Genomic DNA, 7,575 nt, shown 5'->3' on the forward strand with positions numbered 1-7,575 from the left:
AGATGTTCCCGATCCTCAACATAAAGCTAAATGTCATTCGCATCAGGCAGTCCACTTCAAAACCCAGCTATAGGAATTCCCACTCAGTGACCCCTTCACCAGCGGATAAAATCTGAAAGTATTCTATTTCCTCTGAGAACTGGGGTTCTGTGGAGGCGTCCTTTCTGTCACGCAGTAACCTCCTTTGAGTAACACGTCCTCCACGGTCGTGCCGGTCAATAGGACCTCTGGTCATGTGTCATTGTGGCGAGGGGCCAGGGTGGGCCCTGAGAGGCCTCGAACCAGCCAACCTTGAAAGCAGTTCCATTAGGTCTACTTCAAGCTGCACTCTATTCAACCTCAGCCATGACTCTCAATCCTGGGGTCCAGTAGAGGGGATGGCCGCAATGGGAAAAGCAAGACAATGCTCAATATGGCTCACATGCTAATGAGTGACATTCTATGGAGGAATTTGTTTTGATGTGAAGCAATCACCTAATAACGTAGAAAGAAACAACTAGCACAGATAAGAGAAAAAGGTCATTTGAAGCCTTCTGACAGACAGACAGACACACAGACAAGCAGACACAGGTACGCAGACAGACGGACAGACAGACAGACAGGCCTCATGGTGGCCTGGATGGAACTCAGACACAGTATTTCATTGGGATCCCAGTGCTGGCACTCTCTAAGAAATCACATGAATAAAGTCACAATTCCTCCATCTTCCTCATGGCTAAGGCTTGCCAGTACAAGGAATTATCTTAGTGACAATGACATTCTTCCAGCCACTGAAGATCCAGAGAGGCAGCTAGCCAGGGGAGAAGGAGGGAAGGACATGGAGATTACACTGATTGCTATTCCACTATATGTTTGATCTTGAATTGCTCTGGTCAAGGGTCTGAGGGTAGTCTACTTCCCATGGTCTGCTGTGTTCATTATCATATGCAATTGCTGTCAGTTTTTTTTTATCACGAGGAGGCTTAATGAAATGGAAATCGTAAAAAAAATCTACTGAATTGCTGGACATTCTCAACCAAAGGTTAATGTGTTTATGAGCTACGCCAATGTTTAGAAATTCCCCCAAATAAATAATCATTATACAAATGAATCTCATTAAAGTCAATTCGAATGTATCTAAACGGCTGAGAAGAAAGGGTATCCTTCTTATGAACAGTGATATCTACGTGAAACACAGCACTCGTAAGCAGGGCTATCCTTTTTGGAGAAAAACAAAATTCCTGACGATGCGGCTGTCTCCCCCCTCTTTCCACAGCTAACTGGAGAACTCTGCACTCAGGAACACTCTGCCCGAACAAGAAGAATTTGCTATAGCTGACAGCATCAATTAGCCTCATGGCAAACATGTCTAATGTTCATTGTCCTGGCACTGGAAATCATTGGTCCTCTTAAACGTCCCTCAACATGTGACCTCAGGATCCCTCACCAATTGGTGCTTCTGACTAAAAGGGGACTGGTTTTACATCACTCAGTGTGAAAACACATGATTCTAATGGGTTTTTGACCTCAATCTTCTCTAATCATTTTGAAGCCTAGACAAAGATTATGCGGGTATAGATTATGCTTTTGAAAAACACACAAGCAGGAGATCAACAAAAAAATACTATCAGGCAAGCGTTTGTGTTTTTGTTTGAAATCTGAAAGGGGACATGAACATTTATCTTGGAATGAAAAGGAAAAATCAGCCGATTCACACTGGGATTTGTTTACCATCCCATTTCTTTGTCTCCCCACCCAGAGAATTTTCCCAGGATTCCCGTGGGTTGTGTTTGGGAGGTTTAGGGGAGGGGGGGAAGAAAAGCCCATTGGTCTCAGAGCCCCAGAAATGGGATAGAGAGCCAAGCTGTCATCCTTGTTGGATTAAGGACCCTTCAGTTGTGGCCGCTGGGCTGCTAACAGAGGTACCAACCTAGGGCCCAGGACCAGGGTGGAGGAAAGGAGCGAACAATAAGGGACTTGCCCCCAAACAGGTTTGAGAGGTCAGTGGACCTGCTGAACCATGGCAAAGCCACTGTGTACTTCTCTGTCGCCTTAATCCACGGGCTAACACCTAAATGTGGCCTGTCTCTCCGGTTGATTCAATTGTGCACTCTCTCAGAGCCCAGGTCCCAGCTAGCTGATCCAAGCTTCCTCTCTGCCCAGTACAGAACTTCACACACTGCTGTGAAACATACTTTATATACAGTGGCAACATTCAGATGAGGTCTGCAGGGGAGCATGGGAGTGAGGAAGCTGGTGGGTTTTAATTTGCTCTTTCCTGGCCGGCCCGCTCTTTAAATCTCTGAAAGGAAAAAGCAGGATAAGAGCTGTGGTGGCATATTTGCTGAGCAATTAGACAACACAAGTGGGCAGAGCCGCAGTGCCAACAGTAAGGGGGGCGGGTAGGTCTCCTTAAGCCTATGCAAATGTGCAGGAAGGAAGCATGAGAACGGTCCAGGGAGTGTTCAAGTGCACGCTCTTCCCAAAACCCCAGCACAGACCCTGCTGGTGGGCCATCGCCCCTGCTCCTGTTGTCTGGTCACTCTCGTCTCTAAATGGGCTTGGGAGTGAAGGAGCTCTTCAGCCACTCCACTGCACGCCTCCCCAGAGCAGCAGGCTCCCACACATCTGCAGCCCAGAGATGACCAGGGCCTGGGCCCACGCCCGGGTTGCTAGGGTCTGGAGCTCCCAAACGCTGCCGGGGGCTGCCCATGGCCAGAGGTGCTTCTCTTGCAGAAGGAGACTACGAAGTGTTCAAACAGAGCCTCGGCACCCAGGCTTCTATAGTGGCTCCCCTCGGCCCTGACCCTGCAGCACCTCCCTACTTCACAAGAAAGGGGCAAGAACAACGGCCCAGCCAGCATGGACAGAGAAAACAGACCCTCTTTGTTCTCCCTGCCCCTTCTCAACGTCCCGTTGAAGTACATGATCCCCCCCCCCCCCCCCCGTAAAGCCGGCAGACCCTCCCTCTCTCTGTCTCTCTCTATTCCTCTTTTCTTTCTCCTCCACTGGGTGGTAAAATAGAAAAGCAACAAACTAACCCCACCCTTATGTTTATCATGCTCGTATCACAAGAGTACAGAAACTCATGTTTGGAATCATCCCCACTTACAAGAGGCTCAAGAGGTTTAGTCTAATTAAAATCTGAGATGGTTAACCTGTCAGGCACTCTGGGGCTGAGGAAAGAAAAAAAAACTAAAACATCGCATTCCATTATCCTCACCACCCTCTTCAAACAATCGTTTTTTTGCAGTCAATCCCTCACAGTTCGTTTGAACAAAAAAAGAGCATCACTTTCGCTTTGTTCTCTCTAAGGGGTGTAATAAACTGACATGGGCAATAAATCTGTTGCCCAGGTAACCTTGAGTGATTTGGCCCGAACACCAGAATGGTGTAACAAAATGAGTAATGATGACTGAGCCACTGATTGGTGAGGACGTTAGTACAGGCCACTCCTGGCTGGCCATCTGTCCAAGCAACCACACCAGGCCTACCTTAACACACCTCAAACTGACCAGCCGGTAATTCAAGAAAATTGTTCTTATCCGAGTGAAATTGTGACCAGAATAAGGGCTTGTTAAATTTTCACTTTCTATCATTACCAGCCAAACAGGGGCCAATTATTGTAGCAAAAATATATCCTTCGTTTATCCAGGATGAGCTCTAGCAAACATAATACATCCGACTGTATTTGTTTCGCCTAATTATGTCTGGGTCCTGGAGGCAGCTACGTAGAGATCACTCAATTTTCTTATTTTTCTAAGTCATCGGTCTTCATCCAGTCATGATAATTTAATACAGGTCTATGATGTAAACAACAACAGTTCCAGCTGCATGGAAGGGTTCAGAGGAACGTGTCAATCCCCATTAGTGCCTGAGCCTAACCGAGTGTGAAACTCTAATTGCACTCACCAGCTTGCCACCACTCAGGACACACCAAGAGGTGTGTGTGTGTTCACATATATGTGAGTGTGTGCGTGTGTGAACATGTGTGTGTTAGGGGGAGGGGGTGAGGGGATGGGGATGTGTGCATATACAGTATGTGTATGTGTGTGGTCACACGCCATGGAAACCAATGGCCCACCCAGGTACTGTGCACGCAGCCATGAAGAGGACTGGGACACGGTCCCCACTGCAGTCTCCTAAAAAGCCATTCATCAGTTCCACAGTGAGGCAGAGACAAGGCCGCACCAGAGATGCCAGTGCTGTCACGGTGCGGGGTCCCCTGGCCCTGTGGGAACACACACCCCCAGACTGGGGGGTGACACTAATGGATGTACATGGGCCTCCATGGGTCCCTGGAGACCACTCACATATCACAGCAGAGAAGAATCCCAATTCATTCACATTGTTTTTGAATCATTTCTATTCAAGGTAAGGAGCCACAACTGTAAACCAGGACTAACCACTGATGACACGTCTCTAAATAATGCTTATCTTGTGATTTGCTATCATACAGCAGTGCTCATACAGTAACACCATAATATAGTACTGCCATCATACAGAAATACCTACGTGTGGAGCAGAGGTAAGGACAACCTCGGAAAGGCTGGAATCAACAATGTGTGGAACGGACCAGCATTGGATTTCACCTAACCCTGCACTTGAACAGCAGGCGCACTATCAGAGGGACTACTATTTAAACAACCAATCTTCTATACTGGACTTCAGTCGTGTTTCTTATGTCTCTGGCTCTTGTTTCTCATTCATTGTAGACAAAATTATAAAACCAGATCTAGATGAAACACCAGTGAGTCATACGTTCATATCAGTTCCTAGAAGTGGACGGTTATGACATCAGCATGACAGGACCTAGTTCAGGGGGCATGGATGTATGAGCCTCATTGTCCCGCCGTCGGGGGAGTCCACAAATGCCTGAAAGACGGCGCAAGAGAACGAATCACTTCTCAGAGAATAGTCTGCATGCTTCTTCAACCCACAGAGTAAAATAAGTAGCATTTTCCTTCCACCACCCCGGCGTTTCCCATGGTCAACCACCGTCTGCCACCAGCCGCCCTCCATTGGTTTTAGGTCACCAGGATGACTGGAACTCCCACAATAAAACCAGCCAACGTGTGTCATGATAATCCCTTATTTATGCAAATCCATGGCTAGTGTCATTTACCGGTGAAATGTAGCAATATGTAGGTCACTGTCTTGACCCATTTTCAGCCCCGGTCAAGTGAGAGTGAATTGTCCAGTCGACAGAAGTATTAGGGTCGGTAGTAAGAGTGGGTTTCTCAGTAATGTGTATGTTACAGCACTGGAATGGTATCAACTGAACTCTGAAATGGATGAGTCATGTCCTGGGTCATGGCTCAAAAATACTCAAAAGCACACAGACAATAGAGTATAAATAATAAGCAAGAAGGTAGTTTCACACATTTGGCGCTCTTTCTGAATTTATGCAAATATGCCATACGGAAGGTCAGAAGGATATTGTTATCTGATTCGGGAGATTAACCATAGTCTGCTTAGACTGCATAAATATCACAAGAAAGTGTGTCAGGCCTTTTATACACCAACTAGATGACCGGCATTAGTCATTAGCATTGTATCAGTTGGTGTATTTGACTGAAAAGAGAAAGTGTGCTTGTTTGGGTGAATGTCTGTTGTGGAAGGATCAGGGTGGGGAGGGGGGGGGGGGTGTACTATGAATGAAGCTATAATAGGGGGAGGGGGATTGGGTGGGAATGTTTTTGCAGTAATGCAAGTGTTTGTCTTGACAGAAATAAATGACATCTGATTGATGCATAAACCTCCTGGGACTATTATCTAAACATTTGATCTTGAGACAAAATAGAATGGACATTTAACGATAAATTAATAAATAAATATATATATATATATATTTAGGATAACAGCCATGTGGTAACATAACCTTCCATGACAAAATTACGTAAAACACAAACACAATGCTAAAAGACTAATCTAATTGAAAATGGTGGGTAAGATGTTTACGCAACGGTATGACACAGTATGGACAACAAGTCACGAAACGCAATCGGAAAGAGGGTGTTCAAAAGCCTGCCGTCAAACTAGCGACATTATCTGTCATGGATGCATAATATCTATCACATTGTGGATGACTTGTTATGAGAAGCCTATCTGAATCTTTTCATTCAGCATCGTCCGCTTATACCAGGGTCACTCAAACGTTGACAGCTGAGCACACCACTAGACAAGCCGTAGATATGGGCTTGTACACCTGCTTTGAGTAAATACAATTATACAAACTCTACAAATCCAAAGTCCATCATCATTTTTTCAAAATTCCATTATAGTGCGCAGGGTGTGCTACTCAATAAATGAAAACAGTGGGGGGTTTTATCATTCAAACAACACACCTTTCGCAAAGAAAAACTACTCAAGTGACTCAATTGCCACAGACCTATACTGCGCGACTTGTCCTACGAGTGGGATGTTATACACCAGTCTACTTTTTAAATGCTGATGCTTACCTTTCGATGTCGCGGTGATGCGCAATGCGATGGATTCTGTGTATCTATAGGGTTCCTGCGACAGACTGTTATCTCTCCTGTGTGTATTTACGACAGTGCCCCGTTCAGTTCACTTGCCTCCTCTTCAACCACTGGTCCTCTCTGCTCCCACCAGTTCACTCGACGGGCTCGAGCAGCTGCGTTCTCTGCGCACGCTTCCTGCGCGCTCTGCAGCGCCCCGCTACAGATGAATGGTGGCCTCGAGGCACTAAACCATTTCGGCAAAATATAAATAGTCCTGGTAATATTACCCTTGCTGTACTGAAAACATCACAGAGGGACAATCTGTGATATCTTCTACTGCATGGGTTTGAGGTATCATGCAAACTCAAATAAAGTCACATGCTGTGTGGTAAATGTATACTAATGGTAATCCTCTGACAGTGAAAGTGGTGAATGAGAAGCTTTTGCCACTAGATTTTGAAAGACAACTTTGCTAGATTTAGGCAACGAAACAATGAATATCTTAAACAAAGAATAAAAGTGTGTTAATGTTTACTTGTGAAATGTAATGCAAAACACAATAGTGTTGTGTGCTTTTTACAGTGTATCTACATTCTTTTCAAATGGGCTCCACTTGAATAAGTAATCAACCTCAATAAAACATGTAGCCTACTGCACTTCTAACTGAAACATTACCATCATCACTTGAAGACAAAGAACCACTTTCCAGCTGTGAAGCAAGACCTTCTAATGGATTAATTTGCATGCCCTGGTGCACTCTCGTCTTTTGCCCAGAAACCAGCATCGCACCAACAATCATCACGAAGCTTGTGGGGTGAGCACTGTATGGGTGCTCATGGCGCCCATAGACAGCATGTTTCCATGCTTTCCAGCACGCTAGAGCTAATGCACACATGCATTAGCTCCAGCTTAGCATGTGAAGCTATCTGCAGCACCCATAGAACCAAGAGCTCCACGAGGAGAGAAAGCAAGTTTCTCTGTTATTACTGAGAGATAAGCCTAGTTTGGCAGAAAGTCGAGTCTTTCCTTCATTTTGAATGCAACTGCCAAACCCAAGCTTTCCTTTTGTCAGAACAGTCCTGATATCTGTCATGCAATAGTGAAGGAAACCACAATATTTAAGAAAATGTCC

At 45.5% G+C, this 7,575-nt stretch overlaps 1 protein-coding gene across 1 annotated transcript in view; it reads right to left on the bottom strand.

Annotated features, from left to right (window-relative positions):
• Window positions 1-6,582, bottom strand: part of nrcama (neuronal cell adhesion molecule a) — a 59,467-nt gene extending 52,885 nt beyond the window's left edge. The window contains exon 1 of the mRNA XM_047034081.1: window positions 6,441-6,582. The gene's annotated coding sequence lies outside the window, so the exon portion shown is untranslated. The remainder of the gene's footprint in view (window positions 1-6,440) is intronic.
• Window positions 6,583-7,575: the final 993 nt, after the last annotated feature.

The sequence above is a fragment of the Hypomesus transpacificus genome, chromosome 14 (assembly GCF_021917145.1).
Source record: "Hypomesus transpacificus isolate Combined female chromosome 14, fHypTra1, whole genome shotgun sequence".
Taxonomy (NCBI): domain Eukaryota; kingdom Metazoa; phylum Chordata; class Actinopteri; order Osmeriformes; family Osmeridae; genus Hypomesus; species Hypomesus transpacificus.